This window comes from Symphalangus syndactylus, chromosome X (genome assembly GCF_028878055.3).
Source record: "Symphalangus syndactylus isolate Jambi chromosome X, NHGRI_mSymSyn1-v2.1_pri, whole genome shotgun sequence".
In the NCBI taxonomy this organism is placed as follows: Eukaryota; Metazoa; Chordata; class Mammalia; order Primates; family Hylobatidae; genus Symphalangus; species Symphalangus syndactylus.
The window spans coordinates 44,945,680-44,968,216 of record NC_072447.2 but is presented as its reverse complement, the minus strand read 5'-3'; the positions used below and the strand labels follow the sequence as shown (position 1 = coordinate 44,968,216).

The 22,537-nt window shown below is 36.8% G+C and overlaps 1 protein-coding gene across 6 annotated transcripts in view; it reads left to right on the top strand.

The window, feature by feature from the left end:
• Positions 1 to 22,537, top strand: part of TAB3 (TGF-beta activated kinase 1 (MAP3K7) binding protein 3) — a 61,798-nt gene that overhangs the window by 437 nt on the left and 38,824 nt on the right. For 4 of the 6 annotated variants that reach the window (XM_055267776.2, XM_055267775.2, XM_055267774.2 and 1 more), the window contains exons 2-4: positions 16,832 to 16,934; positions 20,796 to 20,880; positions 21,128 to 21,231. The gene's annotated coding sequence lies outside the window, so the exon portion shown is untranslated. Of the gene's footprint in view, positions 1 to 5,783; positions 5,957 to 16,831; positions 16,935 to 20,795; positions 20,881 to 21,127; positions 21,232 to 22,537 lie in introns of those variants that run through there. The other 2 variants (XM_063634576.1, XM_063634577.1) reach the window with 2 other exon arrangements.

The following is a 22,537-nucleotide window of genomic DNA, read 5'->3' as shown; positions in this document are numbered from 1 at the left end:
GGGAACTGCGGGGCTGCCGGAGGTTTGCGCAGGGCCTGGCGCGTCCGCGCCCGCCCCAGACGCCCCGAGAGGCCGAGGGGAGAGGGAGTGGCTGGGGTGGGGTGTCCACTTGATTGGCCTTGGTCCCCCAAACGGAGGGGACGATGCCCTTCCTCGCCGGACCCTAGGCATTGCGGAGAGTGAGCCTCTGTGAACCGGCTTTAAGCCCCCAGGAAGGTGTTTGAGGATGAGGACTAGCAGCACCAGCGTGGGGGCCGTTGAGGGTGTTGAGAGATGTGAAGGTTAGTAGCAGTATAGTAAGAATTGTTGGAGAGGAGGTTTACAGATGACTGTTGGTAGGCGTTGAGTAAGGAGAAAACACTGCTTTCCTTTAAAGATCACACAAGCAGTCCTCTGAGGTCCAACAACAGATTAGAGTTATTCCCAGTTGGAGTTCTGTAGTTTACTACCGTGTGCCAGCTCATAAAGGGCGTAAAAGCAGGATTTGAAGGGTGAGGGACAGGTGAGGCATAAAGTAAGCTGCATAAAAAAATCCAAAGTTTGTTAATGTGTTAAAGTGTAAAGCCTTCTGTTTCTACTGAAATGTAACTTATTTAAATTATTTAAGAAAACTTGCCACCTTTGGTCCAGACCGGGCTTGTCAGTTCGATGTGTTTCTTCAGTGACGTTTGCCAATCAGGCAGTCATTTTGGCATACAGTATATTTACTTCTGGTTTCTAAAAGAACAAGAATGAATGAGAAAAGGGAGCAGTTTGGCAGACTGAGCTTTCTTTGCGCACTTTTTCATTTTGAAAGGATAAGAGAATTTACTTTTTTCTTTGCTTTAGCAGTGATTTGCAGTAGTATACAAGAACACGTGGAAGAAGAAAGGTTTTTTTGAGATGAGAGTTTAATTTTGCACAGTGTTAAATTATAAAGGGCCTCATCACCCATGGTAAGTTTTGTGATGGTGTGTTTTTATGAACACCGGAAGAATACAGGCACATACATATACATGCTTTTTAGTCAGTGTGTGATACGAATCTTTACAACCGTAGGGACAGCCCCCGCCCCCACTTGCTTACAACTGGCTTAATCAAGGGAAAGTTAGACTTCAGTGAAGGTAAATATTAAATATGTGATCTTCATGTTCACATCTGAAAGAACATAATCTGCATTCAATCACCCTGAATTTTCTTCCATATGTTTATGTGAAGGAGTCTTCTCCTCAATTATAGATACCACATTGTGTACGGTTTATTGGAGCAAACAGAGCTAACGTCGATTATATTCAGGCACTGGAGATCCTCACAGCTACCCTATGCTAAAGATAATGTTATCCCAATTGCACAGAACAATACTAACCTCCAATATTCTTTGGCGACTTCCCTGAGGAGATTATATAGCTGGTAAATTGCAGAGCTAGAACTCAAACTCATGTAGGTCTGATTCTAGAGCGTGTGTTCTTTCACCATACTCTGCATAAGTTTTTGTGCTGACTGATACAAATTTTATGAAAATGGAAATTTGTGTTACAAAGAAACCTTTCAGTTCTGTTGGTAATCTTGAAAGCTTTCAGTGTCCTTGGCTCCAGATAATCTCAAGGTTTTTTTTTCTTTTCAGATGCATCTATTTTCTAGCCAGAGGTAACACTTGAGCTAGAAGTCTGCTGATCTGTAAAGAGATTCCTAATAGCTGGTAGTGACCTATCTGAAATTCAGATATTTTCAGTAACTTTGCCTCTTGTGTCAGCATGCCCAAGATACTTCAAAGAACAAATATTTTGTTTATTCTGGTCCTGAATAGTATTTCAAATTACATTATTAAATGGCAACTATCTGTAGGGGTTTGAATTTGCTTTATCAGAGTTTAGAGGTACACATACACATCCCTGCCTTCTCCAGCAAGTGGAGTACTTGACAGCTGACCCTGTTTTTCTTCTCATTAATAATTTGATAGAAAGGTTTTGGACCCTATTCATGATTTGCAGAAAAGACGGCAGCTCTTCTGGGATCCACCATAATCTGCTATGGGGCAAGGGAATGAAAGACCTTAACAGGTTCCCAGGCAGTATCTGAGGTGTTGATGAAACAGCAGGAACATCTTGCCAGTGGTCACTTTTATCTCCCACTGGTCTCTGCTGTTGCATTTCTTATGTGCTGCAGAGCCTGCTCAAGAGAAGGGCTCCACATCTGAGTAGAGCTGAAGTGGAAGAACAGCCACAGAAATCAGAAAAAAAGGAGAAAAAGATACTAAATGTCTGGTAGTCATCCTCCACCAAGTCATTTGGTCAGGTTTAGCTGCCTAGTTAATTATCTCTGGCTGAAAGTTCTAGAAACATTTTGAAATTTGGGGTTTGCTGCTTCATCTTTTAAGAAGTACATTGTTTGGGGGCCTTCAGTTAAATGGTCCTGTCTTCATGGAAACAGAAAAAAGTCCTGTGTTCCTCAGTACACATCAGCATGTGTGTGTATTATGTGGCTTTTGAGACTGTTTTAAATAATCCCTTGGCATCTTGATGGGCAATCTGTGGTCTGAATAAGTTTTTAAATATAGTTTAAGAAAGAGTTAAATAAAATATACTTCCTTACTTGTGAAAATAATTACTCATGGTATTTGGGCTATTTATTAGGGTGAAAAAAATCAACAAATGATAATGTAACTGAATGCTTACCAAGTAAATAAAGCCTTTCTGAAATGATTTATATTGCCACCGTATAAAGATAAAACACCAGGAAATTGCCTCATATCTACTTATAAGTTTATTTTCATACCTTCTATATAGTAAACCTCAAATTATTACCATGGCCACAAATATTTATTTCTCTAAAAGTGAAATGGACCTGATGAAATATTTGGAACTATCAAACTGAATTAATCCTAAATAAGAACATTTATTATAATTTAATTCATGGACAGTTCTATTTGTCCAACTCTAACATCCTACTTCCCTCCCTGCTTCAAATTTCTCTACTTTCCATCCTCTCCTTCTGATGCTGTTCCTGCCATTTACCTGGCACCTTTAGTTTTCCATTGACACTGAAGTCTTTGATAGGGTGGCTGCTAACAAGGAAGGCACCAAAACTCCTCCAAGTCCCTTCTCCACGTTCCCGTGCTCTAGGTCAAGATGGATGTGGATAAGACCTCTTAACCCACCCTGTTCTTTCTTGAAAAGGAGGATGAGAATAGCCAGAGTGAGGCAGGCACCATCAAGACCCTCCAATGGTTTCTCCTCTTCTTTCCTCTCCTTAAGCACCAAGGAGGAAAGTTGGTAAAAGCCCACGTGCTGCAGGAACAGGCACTGTACACTCATCCTCTTCAGCAGCCCGCTGTCTTCGCACTGTTTCCTCACTCCTTTCAGCTGCCATCCCCCCCCCATCCTTCTTTCCCAGTTGGTCTTGCCTTCCTCATCCCTGGATCTCCTCCCACCCCAGCTCTGCCTTTTTGCCCTCCTTCATAGTGGAAGCCGAGGTCTGTGGTCCTAGGGAAGCTCAGACTTCCAGTTATGGAAGGGAAGATTTCCTTTTTCTACCTCCAGGGCTAAATGGGTCAGGAGTAGTTGCTGTTATCCTAAGCTGGAATGCTAAATTGATTTTCCTGTAGAAACATTGCCCACACAGGTTCTGTGTTTTGTTATATTTCTGTAACCTTTTGGACATTTAGGCTTTTGTGAGCTGGCTTGGAAACCTAGCATATTGATCATTGTCTCCTGGAAAGGCAAAGTCTGAGTTTCAAATAGATGATTTTAAAAATCAGCTTGTGCTCCAGAAATTGTTGAGGGTTGCCTGCTTTTTGTTAATTATTCACTGAAATGGTAGGTATTAATAGTACACCTTTAGCTGTCCGGAATTAGATTTATGTGGATCAGATGGCTCTTGTGGGAGATAAACTGATAGGCTTTTTAGATTGTCAATGAAGAATTTCTAAATTTAGGCACATGTTTTGAAATAAAATTTAAGTTAGTCCATCTCAGCCTAATATTGTCATTAAAGCAGGCAAATCTTGCAGTTTTGCTGAAAGAGCATAGTTTTGGTTTTTCATAAAAGGAATATCTTGTTCCCACCATGAATTACTGCTGATTTGAAACTTTTCAAAGGTATTGGACCTCTTGCGTTATTTTATCCTCGTTTATTTAGTGTAAACATGGGACAGTGTGTTTGTTTTACTTCAAGATTTTAAAATAAAGTGTTAGCGTGTTGAGGTTACATACTGTTACCACTGTTTGTGATGTTCAGACAATTAAGTGAAGGATTTGAAGGTGATAAAAACAAAGCTAAGTATATTTTAAATTTGTTTTCCATAAATGTGTTCAGTCTTATCTTGGTTGAAGGAAATACTCCTAATAAAGGGCAAGATGGGTTTTTTTTTTTTTTTGGTTTCCAAACCACTCTTTCGTTTGAAAAATGACTGTCAGTAAGCACGCTGTGTTCATTTTAAGAGTTTACCAAGTTATTTAATTACACACAGAGTGCAGAGGTTAAAAATATGATCTCTGGGGTAAAATGCTCAGATGTTCAGATCTGACACTAACTAGCTCTGTGTTCGTGGGCAAATTACTTAATCTCTGACCTGTTCCCTCATTTTTGAAGGGATGATGTGGTACCTACCTCATATAAGGATTAAATGAGCCAGAGGATGTATCGTATTTAAAACATGCCTAGCAATGGTGAATACTCAAAAAGAGTTAGTTCTTATTATTACGTTGTCGTCATCATTACTACTATTACTGTTATTACTTCAGCTACTTTCAAAGATGATACGCCTTCTGTTCTGGGGTGTGGGCATGAAAGATATATTTGTTTACCTGGTAGCAATTTTTTAATGCAGAGTTTATTTGAGAGGTTCAGGGAGAGAGCAGTATGTTAACTGCTGGGTACATCCACAATTGGCCATAGTGCAGGAAATTCATAGAATATTAAGCTTATTTTTTTCAGTAATACCATTCATTTTGTTAGGTATAAAGAACTATGCCTTTTTGATGTTTGAGCAAAACTAGATTATTTGAGTAATTGCAATGTCTTTATTAAAATACAATTATCTTGGTATCTAAAGGCTAGAGTCTGTGCAGGGGGAGCCTCAATTTCTAATGATCCATTGGTAAGACTTTTTTTTAAGCAGCACCATTTTCCCACAGAAAAATGTCACATAGTAGTGTTCAGATTCCCAAGCCAGCCCAACATATCTGAATTTGGATACTGATAGTATTATAAAAACTAACTTTTATGTGTAACAGTGTCTCAGCAGGAACATGCACTGAGTACATCAAGTACTGAAAGATTATGAACACAATCTTGCAGATACGGCAGTAGGGCTATCTTCCTTTGCAGTCCTAGCAAGGACCGTCAAGCCTTGGGAAGAGAACTCTCTCCTCTGGTGGAGGCTGACGGTAAGTAGTGGAGACTGGTCTCTAGAAGGCAGTAGCTTTTTTCTGGCTTGGCTCCTCAAAAGGCTGTATAGTATAGTGGTTAAGCGCATGGACTGTCCACTCAGAGTGCTTATCTTCAAATCTCTGTTCCATTACTTACAGAACTTCTCATCTGTAAAATGTAGATAAAAGTAGTGCCTCCCTTTTGGGGTTCTTGAGAGGATTAAATGTGTTAGTACATGTGTAGCGTTTAAAATAGCACCTGACCCATAAGTGAGTGCATAAGAAATGTTACGTATTTTTTAATTATTCAGCTTGACTGGTCTAGGATCTCTAGAATACCTTTGTCTGCTTGGCTGTCCACTGCCCACATATTTTGCACTAAATAGGATTCTTCTCTTTCCTTTCTACTGAGGAATGGTTTCAGACTTTTCATTCCTGCCTGAAGTATTTTTTAAGGGGTTTAGGGGGGTTTATTTTATTTTTTAATGTTGGAGAAATAGCATTCTTCTGTGAACCCACTCCATTTCCCCATTTAGGCCTTGTGTTGATGGAGATCATCATTTGAAGAAAGATATTGACTGTGGGCATTTAATTGAGTCAGAATTGAGGTACAAATTTCTCAACTTTTAGTAGTTTTTGCTAAGTCATTTCTTTTTAAATAAGCTTTTTATTTTGGAATAATTTTAGACTTACAATGAAGTTGCAAAGATTGTACAGAATTCCCATATACTCTTCACCCAAGTATATATAATCCTGGTACATTTGTCTAAACTAAGACATTAACATTGGTACATTATCGTTAGTGAGACTGTAGATTTTACTCGATTTTACCAGAATCTCACTAATGTCCTTTTGCTGTTCCAGGATACCATGTTGCACTTAGTTGTTAAGTCATTTTTAATTATTTGTTTTTATATCATGGAGACCTCCAGTTCTTTAGTGAATAGATTTCTGTGGCTATAAAACCATTTTCTGTTTTAGTTTTAAGTTTTCTGCACATACTCGAAGGCTAGGTGTTTCCTCTAGGAATGGCAAGTCCAGGGATTTATCTTGGCACTGAACTTTATAGGTTGAAATAAAAGGAGAGAGTCCTATTACAGTGGAAAGAACACTATGGTGATGGAGTGTAGGCTAAAGCATTTTTATAATTTAAAACTGTGTTTTCATGGGACTAAATGAGTTATTTTATGCACTATTCACTTTTGATGGATTTGATTTCAAAATGACAGGTCATTCTTCCTATTAAAAGTGTTAAGCATACTTCTTGGATATAGAAGCTAATTGAAATGAATTGGAGAATTTAATTTTTTAGTACTCATCATAGTTATGATTGATTTAATAAATTAATACTAAGTTAGTATAATTTCAGTAATTTAGAACATTTGTTTATATGCACTTTTAGAAAATCCTTGGTTTTGATTTGTGGCAACAATCGAGTCTTTTTGTTTTTTTTCAGGGATACCATACGTAACAGGTGCCATTGTTACTCTAACTTTTCACACATGCCTTCAGTTTGATGTCAAAGTCATCATTTAGTGTAAACAGCAAGTTATCTGTTAGGCTGCACATCATGAACTTTACTTTTACAAAGTCTTTTATGCCACAGAAATAGCATTTGGTTATTAGTCATGGATGGCAAAGAAATTAATTTTGAGTTGTTTGGATAAAAATGTTTCAGTTGACTATAGTGTGTATTGAGAGACACTGCCAGTAAACAAACTCTCTTGGTAGGTGGAAATCCCCTAGAAGTTACAGAAAATTGGGAGGAGGTGAACTTAATTAAATAATTTGAATTGTTTAGACATATTCAGAGCTTCTTATGACCTTGAAGAAATCACCCAACTTCAAAAGACCTCGGTTTCTTCATTTGTAAAATTAGGGAGTTTGACTAGATGTGTAAATCTAGTTGTTAGTTAACTTCTAAGATGTAAAAACCCTCTCGTTTAACAAAAACCTACAAGATCAAGTTGCTTATCTGAAATCTTTATGAATCAACACTAGTCACTAAGTCTAGATATAAGTCAGTTTATCAATTGGGTTCAAATAGTTTCAAACCAATATTACTGTAAGTGTGAGAGTCACTAGTTGGTTTGACACCTGTTGTATATTTTTGGTAATTAGTATATTGCTTTTTAAAATTTGATTATCTGATTTTTGTGCTTTACCCTGAAGCAATGAACTTCAAACTTTTTTGTTCTCATATTCTCTAAACAATTTTGAAAAATGTACTCCTTTACAGTTAAAAAAAAACAAAAAACCTCTTACTGAAGCTTAATATGCAGAAAGTACACAGAAAGTACGGTAGTGAACAACTCAGTGAATTTTCACCAACTGAGCACACTTGTGTACTAGCACCCAGATCAAGAAATTCTTACTACCTTACCCCCCTCCACCCCCATCCCTGCATATTTTCCTAACTTTTAACACCACAGATTAGTTTTGCCTACTTTTGTACTTTATCTAAATGGACTCTTTTGTCTCTGACTTCTTTTATGCAACATTGTGAATTTGAGATGTATTTATATTGTATGTAGTTGTAGACTGTTCGTTCTCATTACTGTATACTATTCCACTGTATGAATAGATCATTATATATTATTGTTGAGGGATATGTAGGTAGATCTCAGTTTGTGGAGAATGTCTTTGTGACCTTGGAGTAGGCAAAGATTTCTTCAACAGGACTTTTCAAGAGTAATTATTTCTTTTACAGTTTAGATTGGATAAGGAATGGGAGAACTGGTTTATTGAAATATGAGCAGTTAAATTTTTTTTTAATATTAATATGTAGTTAAAAGTTAATATTCTCTAAATCTCAGGGAGAATGTTAGTATTTTTAACTAAATCTTTCAGGTAACAGGTTTGTGCTTTCATGACTATTTTGGGAGGAATTCCTTCAAAAATGTGTCATGTACTTCCTTGTCTTTTTGACTTGCCGATTTGTAGGAGTTTTTTACTATATGCTGGAAATGAGCCCTTGCTGGTTGTAAATATCTTCTCCCACTGTGTGGCATGCTTTTTCTATTTCATGGTATTCTCATAAGATTACCTCCAAGGTATTCTCTCATCTAGAAGCTTTATTGTTTTGGCTTTCACATATAGATCTAGCATATACCTGAAATTGATTTTTGTATTTTGTGTGAGGTAGGGGATAATGCTGTTTTTTCCTATATGGATAGCTAATTTTCCCAGCACACCATTTCCCTGCTATTGTCAGGAATCAAATGTCCATATATCTGTGGTTCTGTGTCTGTGCTTTCTGTTCTGTTCCTTTGGTCTGTTTGTCTCTACTTGTACTGATGCCACATTGCCTTGTTTATTATAGTTTTATCATAAAACTTGGTATCTAGTAGAACAAGTTCTTCCACATTGTCCTTCGAAAGCATCTTCGCTATTCTTGGCCCTTTGCACATTTCTTTGATTTTAATATCATCTTGTCATTTTCCACACACACCCACAAAACCTGTTGCTACTCTGATTGGAACTGCATGGAATCTAGAGATCAATTTGGGAAGAATTGACATCTTTATCATTTTCTAATTCATGAACATGATACATTACTCCATTTATTTAGGTCTTTAATTTCTTTCAGTAATGGTTGTCATTTTCTCCAGAAGATTGTTCACAACTTTTGAGAGTTTTATTTGTAGATATTTGATATTTTTTGATATTGTAAATGTTTATAGCCATTATTTTGTTTATATCTTTATACTGACCTTGTATCTAACAATTTTGCTAAACTTTTAGTCATATATCTTTAGAGTATGTATTTGATCTTTTACTATGTATTCAATCTTCTTATCTGCAAATAAAGTCGTTTCTTCCTTTCGAAATGTTATACTTTTGTTTCTTTTCTTACTGTACTGGCTAGTATTTCGATTATAATGCGGAATAGAAGTAGTAATAGTGGCGCTATTGTCTTGTTTCCTTTCTTGAAAGGAAAACTTTGAACATTTCTCCATTAAATATGATGTTTAATTTTCTTCTAGCTATCATCAGATTAAGGAAGTTTCATTCTGTCCTTAGTTTGTTAGGAGCTTACATCATGAATAGATACTGGATTTTATCAAATGTTTTTCCTATTGTTAATATAACTATAGGATATTCCTCAAGTCAAATTATATTGATTGATTTCCTAATGCTAAATAAACTGCATTCCAGAAATAAACCTAGCATGATCAACATCACATTTTCCTCTAATTTTACTTTGGAATTTTAGATCTTTGTTCGTGAGTGGGATTGGCCTGAAATTTTGTTTTTCTTGTACTGTCCTTGTCAGGCTTTAGTAGCCTTGTAAAATGAGCTAAGGAAGATACGTGCTTTTTGATTCTCTGGAAGAGTTTAGGTTAAGTTTGGTTTTATTTTTTCTTTAAATGCATGATAGATTTTAGCAGTGAAGCCATTTAGGCCTAGAATTTTCTTTGTGGGGAAAGCTTTTAATTACAGATGCAGTTTAAAAAATACTAATAGTATTCTTCAAGTGTTTGTTTTGTTAATATCTGCTTTTATATTCAGGTATATTTTATATACCTTTTTAGGAATTACTTTGCTCTTTTTCTTTCTAACTTCTTGAGATGGGTAGGTAGGTGTTTAACCCTTGTTTCCTTCCTGACATACATATTTAAAGCTATACATTTCATTTTCAAGTATTGCTTTACCTGCATCCCATCATTTTTGAGATGTAATATTTTCATTATTTCACAATATTTTAAAATTCCCACTGTAATTTCTTTTTTGATCCATGGGTTTTTTTAAAGTATATTTCTTAATTTCCAGTAATATGAGAATTTTCTAACTGTGTATTTTTTGTATTTTGTTTCTGGCTTTAACACATTTTCCTTAGAGAACTTTCTTTGAGTTATTTCAATCTTTTAAAATGCCCTGAGACTTACTTTATGGCTTAGCATGTGGACAATTTTTGCAAATATGTAAGCACTCGAAAAGCATATATTCTGCAGTTACTGGATACAGCATTCTATATATGTCCATTGATCAAGTTTGGTAATTGTATTGTATCTCTGTCCCTACTAACTTTTTTGGTCTGCTTATTCTTTTAACTACTGAGAGAGATATCTTTTCTTCCTTTCTTTCTTTTTTTTTTTTTTTTTGAGATGGAGTCTTGCCCTGTTGCCCAGGCTGGAGTGTACAGTGGTGCGATCTCAGCTCACTGCAACCCCTGCCTCCCGGATTCAAGCAATTCTCCTGCCTGAGCCTCCCATGTAGCTGGGACTACAGGCACGTACCACCACACCTGGCTAATTTTTGTAATTTTTGTATTTCTAGTAGAGACTGGGTTTCACCATGTTGACCAGACTGGTCTCGAACCTCAAATGATTCGCCTGCCTCGGCCTCCCAAAGTGCTAGGATTGCAGGCATGAACCACCACACCCGGCCAAGAGATATCTTAGAATTTGCCCCTGAGATACTAATGCATGTGTAATTCTCCGAGAAGTTTTGTCAACCTTTGCTTTATATATAATTTGAGTCCATGTTATCAACTGCATACAAATTTAGTTCGTTATATTGTTCTGGTGAATTAAGCATTTTATGACTATGAAGGGACTCTTTTTAACTCTAGTGATCCTTTTTCTTTGATTCTATTTTGTCTGAAACTAATACAGCAACACCATCTTTAATATAGCAATACCATCTTTATTTTAGCTAATGTTTGCATGATATATGTTTATCCTTTTACTTTTAACCTTTCTGTATTCTTAAGTTTTAGATGGGGCTCTTGAAAGCAACATATATTTGTAGATGTTTTTTTAACCCAATCTGATAATTGTTCTTTTTTGAAACATTTGATTCATTTATACTTAATATAATTATTGACATTTTGGGGTTAAGTACAGCATTGCATTTTTATTCTACTAGCTCTGTATTTCTTTTTCCCCTTGTCTTTTGACTATTTTTATATCTTTTTCCTTTATTACTTCAGATATCACTTATTCATTTTTATTCTTTTTGTGATTACCCTAGCATTTATAGCATGTATTCTTCACTTATCAAAGTCTAGTGTTAACTGATACTTCTACCTTCCTCCTAGTTGAAGCAAGAATATTAAAGCACCTTAGTTCCATTTACCTACCTTGTGACATACATATTGTTGTCCTGTAATTTAATTTTCTGTATGTATTTTAAACATTACAAGACATTATTTTATACAGTCAATATTCGTTTAGATTTCACATGCTTATTTGAACTTCATGGGTCTTCATTCCTCTCTCTATCTGTGACCTTCCATCTTGAGGCAGTTTTCTTTTGCTTCATTCTTAGTGAGGGTTTGCTGGAGATGAACTCTGTTTTTATTTGTCTGAGCCTGTATTTTAATTTTCTTCTTGAAGGATATTTTCTCCTCAGTGGAATACTAGGTTGGCAGTTGTTTTCTTCATGCTCCTTGGAGATACACAGTCTTTTAGCTGCCATTTTTGTTGTTGAAAATTAAGCTATCAATCTAACTGTTGCTTCTTTGAAAGTAATCTCCCCACCCCTGCCCCTGCTGCCCCTCCATCAGGATGCTTTAAAACTTTCCTTTGTCTGGTGGGAATTCATTGAGATTGTTACACATGTGGTTTGACAGGTTTCATAATTTTTGGAACATTTATTCAAATATTGCCTCTGCCCCATTCTGTCTCTTTTCCTTCTGGGATTCTGATTAACTCTTGGATATTAGACCTTTCTCACTGTATCTTCCATGTTTCTTACCCTTTCTTCATTCTGAGCGTTTTATTTTCCCCCGATCTATCTTTTGGTGCACTGTCTCAACAGTGTCTATTGGCTGTTAGACCTGTTTATTGAATTCTTAATTTCGGTGTTTGCATTTCTCAGTAATAAAATTATTCTTTGCTTCTTTTAAAAATCTGCTGTGTAGCCCGGGCAACATGGCAAAACCCCATCTCTACAAAAAAAAATACAAAAATTAGCTGGGCATGCTGGTGCATGCCTATAGTCTCAGCTACTCAGGAGACTGAGGTGGGAAGATCACCTGAGCCCCAGAGGTCAAGGCTGCAGTGAGCCGTGATCACGCCACCGCATTCCAGCCTGGGTGACAGAGCGAGACCCGGTCTCAAAAACACCCAAATTCTGCTGTGTCACATTTTATGATTTCTAGGTCATTGCTGAGATTTTTAAGTTTGGCTTTCATCTCCTTGAACATAGCAAGCATAATTTAAAATCCATGTCTGATAATTCCAATACTTGGAGTCCTTCTGAGTCTGTTCTGATCATCTTATGTTTCCTCGTGTGCCTGATTGTCTTTAATTGCATGCTGGGCATTGTATTTGAAAAATTATTTGAAAAATCATTTGAGACCAAGGATGATAGTTTTTCAGAAAGGAGTGTATGTGTGTGTGTGTACATCTGCTTAAGGGAATCCAGAAAATCCAGAGTTGCTTAATCAAATCTCAGCTTTAGAGACCTTCCTGGGCCAACCAGATGACTCAAGGCCACATCGCATTCAGTGTATGAATTGATTCATTGTGGTTCACCCTTATTTCTAAGGTGCAGCCCTTCAGGGTCCCAACCCAAAAGTGGGTGAAGAGGATTTTCCCTTTTGTCCTTCTGTTTTGGCTCTTTGACACTTTTAAGAAAGGCATTTCTTATATTTTGACCAACCCTATTCCTTGCCTTCAGATAGGGAGGTGCTTTGTTGGCTCTTTATGGGCAGGATTTTCTTAGAAGTGGCAAAGACTGTCATTTTCTGTAAGACTTCAGACTCAGCCCTAGTTCTGTTTAAGCTTTGTTTTATATAGCTGTACTCACTTGTATAATTATATACATTTTTAATTGAAAGATTACATTGTATGCGCGTAAATATAAGTAAATTGTTTCCTAAACACTCAGCAATATTTTAAGTCTCTTCAACCTTGGTCAATTGCTAGACCTTGACAATGGACAGGTTTATTTAAATTTCAGCTACATCTGGAATGACTCAAAATATGAAATCCCTCTTAACTGCTATTGAAATTAGGATGCATAATATCAACTAAAGTTTTTTCCTCTCATGGAAGAGAATACTTTCCTAGTTACACTTTTGCAATCACAACTTCTGTCTTAGCATACCTATATGTAGGTATAATATATATCTGCCCTTGTGAAATAGGAAAAAAAAAAGGCAATTCTGCTGAGATTCCTAGATTTCTGCCATATGAGAACCCTCAAACAACCTAATCAATGAACATTGTGCTTTACAAACTTTTTTCCTTCTATGTAAATTAATAACCCACAGCAGCCTTGTGAGGTAAGTATATGATAGGTGTGATATTAAGCAAAGGATTAGGAAACCGGGCCTAAGAGGTTAAGTAACTCGTCTGTAGTCCCACACCTGGTGAATGGTGTATATTCTTTGTCTATTACTATTACAACATTGTGTTTCAGCTATAATGGCCAGGTAACTCTTGTCTGCAGATGCTCACTGACTTCCCAGTTTTATCATGTTATGCTTTCTTCTTTCTGTAAGTCATATAATATCCTGACCCCATGACTCATGTCCTGAAGATTGAGACAATTGGGAGATTACTCCTTCATGTCTCATCCTCACCGCCTCCCACCCCATTTCTAGAACATGGTACCACCGGCTCTGGAATTTGCCAACCTCTCTGCCCTGTTAGAAAGCTTGCTGTGTCACTAGTCCTTTCTCATCCCTACACATATAGTCCGTTTCTCTCTTTTTAGACATGTCTCAATTTTTCCAGTTCTAAAAGAGATGCATCTTTGCTTTCCAGTTCATTTGCTGTCTTTCTTGGCACTCAAGGCTTCCTTTGTTGCCTCTCCAGTCACTCTTGATGAAATCCTAGCCAGTCTTGTTTGCCTTATCCTTCTGAATCTTAAGAAGGGCAAAAAGCTTATCTGCCTTGTACTTCTTTCCCAGCAATAGTCAATGCTCCTATACTTCTAGTGGTGATTCTGCTTCTGAACCGCCCTCATATCTCATTTTCAAATCATTGTTTTCAGCATCCAGCAACATCCTTGCTACTCACTTGTAATGATAGCCTTGAACAATTATCTTACGTTAGGCCTGTGAATGTCAAATACCCTTGTTTATTTGTAGGTACTTGACATTTGAACGTTTTATTTGAACATTTCTAAATGTACCCAAATGAAAGGTCCAATGAACCTCTGATGCTACAGTTATGTACGTTTTACCATACTAGTTTCATCTCCTTACTCCTCTTTTTTCCAAGAATTTAAGGCATAGCCAAGACATAATTTCACTCCCCAATAATTTAACATCTCTAAAACAACACATTTTCTTACGTAGCTACAATGTTATTATCTTACACAGCACATACAATACAGTTCTTAATAGCACATACAATACAGTTGACCCATGAACAAAGCCGAAGTTAGGAGTGCTGACTGCCTGCAGAGTCAAAAATCCACCTGAACTTTTGTTGTTGTTGTCGTTGTTTTGAGACAGGGTCTCACTCTGTCCCCCAGGCTGGAGTGCAGTGGCATGATCATGGCTCACTGCAGCCTCAATCCCCTGGGCTCAAGTGATCCTTCCACCTCAGCTTCCTGAGTAGCTGGGACCATGAGCATGCACCACCACACCTGACTACTTTTTTATATTGTTTTGTGGAGATAGGGTCTCCTCATGTTGCCCAGGCCAGTCTTGAACTCCTGGGATCAAGGGATCCTCCCGCCTTGCCTTCCCAAAGTACTAGGATTACAGGCGTGAGCTACTGTGCCTAGCCAATGTGCCACTTTTGACTCCCCCAAAACTTAACTACTAATAGCCTACTGTTGAACAGAATTCTTATCAGTAATATAAACAATTAACATATTTTGTATGTTACATATATTACTGTATTCTTACAATAAAGTAAGCTAGAGAAAAGAAAATGTTAAAACAGAAAAATATATTTACTACTCATTAAGTGGAAGTAGATCATCATAAAGGTCTTCATCGTTGTCATCTTCATGATGAAGAGGCTGAGGAGGTGGAGGAAGAGGTGGGGTTGGTCTTGCTGTCTCAGGCATGGCAGAGGCAGAAAAAGGGGAGGAGGTGGAAGGAGAGGCAGGCACACTTGATGTAACTTTTTTTTTATTGAAAAAAATCCACATATAAGTAGACCCACATAATTCAAACCTGTGCTGTTCAAGGGTCACCTGTACTTAGTCCATCCTTAAATTTCCCTAATTGTCTAAAAAAAATTCTTTTTTTGATAGTTGGTTTGTTTGCAACAGGATCTACTCATTGTATTTGGTTATACCCCTTAAGTCTCTTAATTCTCTTATAATTTATAACAATCCTGTCTGCTTTTTTTCATCCTCAGACTATGCCATTCTGGTGAGGTATTTAACTTGTTTCTTTATCCTCTTATTTCATATGGACCGGAAATTAGATCTATATGCTTAATTAGGTTCAGAATATATTTTCTTGGAGGGGTGGGCAAGAGTGCTTGTGGTCACTTCATATTACATCACATCTGGAGGCACATATCATCTGGTCATTTCACCTTAAGTATTGTGAAGATTCATCAGAGGGTTCAAGTGGTGACAGTTTGATCCCTTTGTGAAGCCCAACCTTTTACCTAATGCTTTTACCATCCATTGATTACTGGTGCATGAATTAGTTATGTAATTAAAGGTTGCAAAATTGTGATTGTTCAATTTGGTCACTTCTGCTATTATTAGCTGAAATATTTATGTATGGACAAACTGCTTTCTCATTCACAAGAGCTATTTGGTTAACCTGAAATATGTAGTCATTTATTGAATTGTTAAATGTATAACTCTATTGTTTTACTAAGGCTTATGATAAAGTGATTCTTGAAGAAGTTAAAGCTATTCCTGAATGTTAGATTAGTAATTTTTGTGGGTTGGGTCATGGGGAAGGTCTTCCAATCCTGAGTGAACAGTTCCAATCCTATTGAGAAAAGGTAGGGTAGCAGGGAAAAACAAACAAAAAAAAACCAGAAGAAAAGATTGTATACTCTCTTCATTATTGTGGGCTTGCAGTGCGGGTGTGGTGCTTACTTGGGGTATGGGAATTTTAAGAAGTTCCTCTATTTTACCAGAGACTAAATCAGACTCACCACGGAGTCCTTTAAATTTTAAAGACCTATGGCCCTAAAAGGGCCTCAGCACAGTTTTGCAATCAAATTCATTAAATTTTAATGACTAGTATATCTTGGGAAGCTGCAGGGACTCCTGATGGTTTTCCAGGGATGCAGCTAAAGCTCCTCTTGGTAGCTTTCTCTAAAGCCAAAATCTCAGGAAAGCTTTGTTCGTCCCCTCTGCTGTTGTAACGCTCTACCTTAGGCACTCGAGGTGACGAGAGAGGAGCAGGCTGGCTCAGGCAGTCAGGAAAACTTTCTCTTAGTATCAATTAAACATAAATTTCATTCACTGAAATTTCATGTAGTAAAATGGCTGCCTGCTTTTTCATGACCTTTTATTCATACACTATATCACTTGTTCACACTGTTCTATTTAAAGCTTTCACAGTTTGAATCTTACCTCATTAGCCATTTATTTTTCAGGACACTGTCTTCAACCTTTTCTTCAAGTTTTTGACCGTGGATTGTGTCGTGTCAAACTGGACGAATTATCTTAGTTGAATTTTCACCAGTTGAAAAATTGGAGGTAAGGAGTATATTTCTTTTTTGAAAATGAATCTGTATTACTGTTAACATGTTTACACCCTCCCCTCCATTTATATTCCGTGTCCTTTGTGCATTTAAGAGCAAGGATGACAAAATAAAAGATGTCCAAGTGATTTCATGTGTTTAGATTTAGGCCCTAAGAACAGCAGCTGCTACTGCTACTACTAGTACTAGTACTACTACTACTGCTAGTGGGAGTTACAAGTTCTTTGGACAATTCATTTGCTATTAGAAACCTCACCAGAAAATACAAGGGTAATTTAGCAGTTTATTTTGAATAAAAGGGGCTAATCCTACTCAGGTGCCAGATCCCCAGCATTGGAGCTGGTGGAGATTGAAAGATCTGTCCCCAAGAAATAACTAGATGTGTGTGGGATATACAAATCTTCCAACTTCCTAGCTTTTGTAATTTTTCTTATTCTCAAATCCATGTTGAATAACTGAATTAAGCAGATGGTAAATACAGTATTATGAACAAATAACGGTATAATTTTGTTAGTGGTATTGTAACCATAATTCTTGCTTTGAGCCATTGGTAGATCTGTATCAGGAAAGACTACATAACAATATCAGCCGTGATTTCTACATCTAGTTTATCTTTCTACCTTATGAAAATGTTCCCACTTTTTATAACATCTGTTTCCTAGTATCCAGCATGGGTATGTGCTGTGAATTAAATACTTAGGCAAGATGTTGTGACACCCGTTTAATAATCTTGGCTTTTAACAAGTTTTAAAATCCCTCCAGCCTTTAGTTATCTTCTTGTGTGAAGTGTTTGTATTTGGGTTGAGTTCAGGGTTTCTCAGATTTGGCACTATTGGCATTTTGGGCTGGATAATTTTCTGTTGTCAGGGGCTGTCCTGTGCAGTGTAGGATGTTTAGCAGCATCTCTGGACTCTGCCTGTCAGATGTCAGTAGCACCTTTCCTCAGTATGACAACCAAAAATATCTTCAGATGTTGCCAAATGTCCCTTGCAGGGAAAAGTCACCCCTGGTTGGGAACTACTGGGTTAGATGATGTGGAGTTTCTTCCAGCTTTATAATTCTATTGTTTTTATTTTAAACAAAAAACCTATTTTTTGTAATCCAGCTTAAATGTTATCTCTTCCCTGAAGCTTTCCTCAGCTCTCCTTCTCTTTGTTCTACCTTCATTGTTTCTTTTTCTGACTACTTATTATAGAACTCAACCCCACTCTATTATAACTGCCAGTGTGTTTCTCTCACTACGAGGACATGGGTCTTCTGTATCGCCAAGCTTAGATTTTATTAAATGAATGGGCAATGGATTAGAAATTGTGTAGTTAATGATTATAAATAGCATTTCTGTTAATCTTTCAAACTCTTCCACTAGGAAATTCCCATAGTTGTGGTCTTGGATTTCAGGGTTAATGAGACTGATTATTCATTTTTAAAAAAATCTTTTAAATATATTAGAAGGCAGGAGCCTCCTATAGGTATGTGAGGATGCTACATGAACACATCTAGGCTGCACTTGAGAGAAATCACACAGAAATTCATAACGTGAGAGTTAAGTCATTTCAACTTTCATATCCAGAGAGTTTCTCCAGTACTTCCATTTTGCTTCTTAATCAGAAAGCTGCCATCTATTTAGAAGGTAACAAGGAAAGTAGTAATATTTTTCCTTGTATAACTTAAAATATATCACCATATTTGAAGTCACTATTTCTCAAACCCACAGTAAGAAATACATTTTAATCGTGATCTAGTACATATGCACATACCTGAAACAAGTTTTTTGAATTAGTATTTGCCATTAATGTGTGTGAAACACTTCGATATTTTGTTATTTCTTTTTCTTTTCCCCTTATAGTCATCACCTAGTACATTTGTTATACAATACATTAATAGGTCAAAACCCACCATTTGAAAAACACTGTTCTAAGTAATCTCTTTAAGTAATAAAATGTGCAGATGATCTGCCTCTGGCATATGTCACCAATAGGTTGTTCTGTCTTTCTTTTAAAATAATGTCATTTAGGAATTGGTGCAACTAAGACCTTGAAACACCTTGACCAGAGCAAATTAGATTTCCAGTTATTTTCAAGGCCTATATTTTGTCATTTATATTGAATATTTAGTGTGTACAAGGCACTGTAGCCAAAAGAGCATGTTTGGTTCTTGTTCTCAAGATTTATAGTGAAAAATCCTAGAGGAGAATAAAAAGTTAATATACTAAGTGCTGAAAGTGATAATCAACACACAGTGACTTTTATAGGCATTTACGAAAGGGAGAAAACTTTGTAGGCATTTAGGAGGGGGTTAACATGAATGTGGGATGGCAAAAAACAAACAAAAGGCTGGGCGCGGTGGCTCACATCTGTAATCCCAGCACTTTGGAAGGCCAAGGTGGGCAGATCTCCTGAGGTCAGGAGTTTAAGACCAGCCTGGCCAAAATGGTGAAACCCCATCTCTACAAAAATACAAAAATTAGCCAGGCATGATGGAGGGTGCCTGTAATCCCAGCCACTTGGGAGGCTGAGGCAGGAGAATCGCTTGAACCCAGGAGGCGGAGGTTGCAGTGAGCCGAGATCTTGCCATTGCACTCCAGCCTGGGTAACAGAGCAAAACTCCCTCTCAAAAAAAAAAAAAAAAATGTGGGATGGATTTCGCATTATTGTATCAGAAAGTAGAAAAAAATATTACACATGGTAGAAAAAGCATTTATGTCAGTGCACAGTGCTTCTTGCTCATACTTGAAGTTCATTTTATTTTGGATAATCAAAGTGAGAAATTAAAAAATAAGAAAGTTTGGTAAACTGCAAAATTAAATATATGATATAAACAGGGTATGTTATTTTAGCTCTACTGTGGTTGTAAAATGAAGTTGACTCAGGAGATCAACTAGAAATTTGTATGTATGATAGCTTTGATAAAAGCCAATATATGCCCTAAAATCATAATATTAACATTGAATTACTAGGTTTACTGAGAATGCAGATAATCTCTAAATGGGGAGAGAGAGTGCTCACCTTCAAAATAAGTGAATAAGGTTACTATTCTCTCTCTCTCTCTCTCTCTCTATATATATATATATATATATATATATATAGCTTTTCACTAAACAGAACTAAACAGAAAACAGAGTTTATAATAGAGGTAGCATTTTTCAAAAAGTTATACACACTTTGTGCTATGCAATTAAAAATCATATAGGCCGGGCATGGTGGCTCACACCTGTAATCCCAACACTTTGGGAGGCCCAGGTGGGTGGATCACTTGAGCCCAGGAGTTTGAGACCAGCTTGGGCAATATGGTGAAACCCCATCTCTATGAAAAATTAAAAAATTAGCCAGGTATGGTGGTGCACAACTGTAGTCCCAGCTACTTGGGCAGTTGAGATGGGAGGATCACTTGAGCCTAGGAGGTTGAGGCTGCAGTGAGCCGTGAGTTTGCCACTATACTCTAGCCTGTGTCAAAAAAAAAAAAAAAAAAAAAAAAAAAAAAAAAAAAAAAAATTATATGCATGCTTCATAGGCCTGGGCTTAATCTCTTTTCTAAATAGAATGGAGGCTCAGGATGCTAAGTCAGAACCAGGTGTTGACTTAAGAAAATAAGCAGTGGACTTGTTTTTCTTTTTGAACCTTTGCTTTCTTCTGTGGGATCATGTAGAATTTAGTTGCTGTAGAATATATTTTTGACCTAAAAGAAAAGAAGATTCAGCTTGTAAGGATACTTGGGAAAGAGCCAACCTGCCCTGAAAGTGTGGTCTAGCATCCTGTCTGCTGTTACTTTGAGGCACCAGAAGTCTACTAGTTTTTTGTTATTTTCCATATTGAGTTGGGAAGTTAGCAAAAAGATAACCATCTTTTCGTTTTCTCAGATTTCTAGACTACTGAAAAGAAGTTGCTTTCAGAGCTGGAGATGTGAATTAAATTTCTGTGCCAGGGTTGATAAACCATCTTGAGGTATTTTTTTTTTCTAATTTTAAATAACTCTATTTTTTAGAACAGTTTAAGTTTTACAGAAAAATTGAGAAGATGGTACAGGGAGTCCCCATATACCCTGCACTCAGTTTCCCCTATTATTAACAGCTTACATTAGCATGGTATGTTTGTTAAAATTAGTGAACCAATATTGAAACGTTATTATTAACTGAAGTCTATATTCAGATTTCCTTAACTTTTACTGAACATGTTTTTTTTCCTCTTTCAGGATTCCATCCAGGAAACCCCATCACAGTTGGTTGTTATGTCTCCTTAGACTCCTCTTGGCTGTGACAGTTTCTCAGACTTTTGTTTTTGAGGAGTACTGATCAGGTATTTTGTAGACTATCACTCAGTTGGGATGTGTCAGATGGTTTTCTCATGGGTAGAATGGGGTTATGGGTTTTGAGGAGGAAGACCACAAAGATAAAGTGCCATTCTCACATTCTCATCACATCATACAAACAGTCCATACTATCAACATGACTTATCACTGTTGATGTTGACCTTGATCACCTGGCTGAGAACGTGTTTGTCAGGTTTCTTCACTGTAATCTTTTTTTTTTTTTTTTTAAACACCCCTTTCCTGTATTGTGGTCTTTGGAAAGCAGTCACTGTGTGCAGTCCACACTTAAGAGGTGGGAGGTTATGCTCCACCTCCTTGAGGTGAATTATCTATGTAAATTGTTTGAGATTTTCTTCGTGGGAGGCTCCCCCCACCCCTCATTTATCATTCATTCATTCAGTCATTTCTTTATATCAGTATGGGCTCATGGCTATTTATTTTATACGTTGGATCATAATATAATACTACTTTATTTATTTTGGTGTTCAAATTTTTCCAGCTTTGACCATTGGGAGCTCCTTCAGTTGGCTCCTGTGTCATTTCGACATGCCCTCATCATCATGGGATTTTGATTTTTTAGTACTTTGTTACTTTCTGGTACTACAAGATGCTCCAGGCTCATTCTATATATTCCCTGCCCCAGTTTTAGAATCATCCATTTCTCCACAGGGCCTTGGTTCCCTTTATTAAAGAGAGAATGCAATTAGAAATCAAGAACCGGGTGCTGGGTGTGCTCATTGCTACTGGGATATTCTTGCCTCTGTGTCCTCTCAGCTGAAATTTCTGTGTGTATAGTCTATATATTTATGCATATTTATAAATATTTTTATGTATAATTTTAATGTGGCAGCTAACATATTCTTTGTGGGGGGTGTTAAGTTTAAATTAAATATGAATATATTGTTTCTGGAGGCCATATTTAAATTGAAAATGTTTTTGAGGATTATTTTAATATTATTATTTCAGTCTCATAGTATATCTCTTGAGACTTACAGAATATGAGATAGATGCAGTGAATATGTGACTATTTCAAAATGGTCTCTACTGTAATAAAAATCCTATAGGATGACTGTTTCATAAATTATTTAGAAGGCTTATTTAGGGGAAATAATAACTATTGTATTCCTCTCTCCCTTGTTATTTGGTAGCACCTTTACATATATGCATGAAAAATCCTGAAAATGGAACTCTTATCTCTGCCAGTAAAAGACCATTTGTTATGCCTCAATATCAGCCACTTTTTGTTACTGTTTAACTTGAAGAATTCACACTCTAGTACAAAAACTCTTCTGT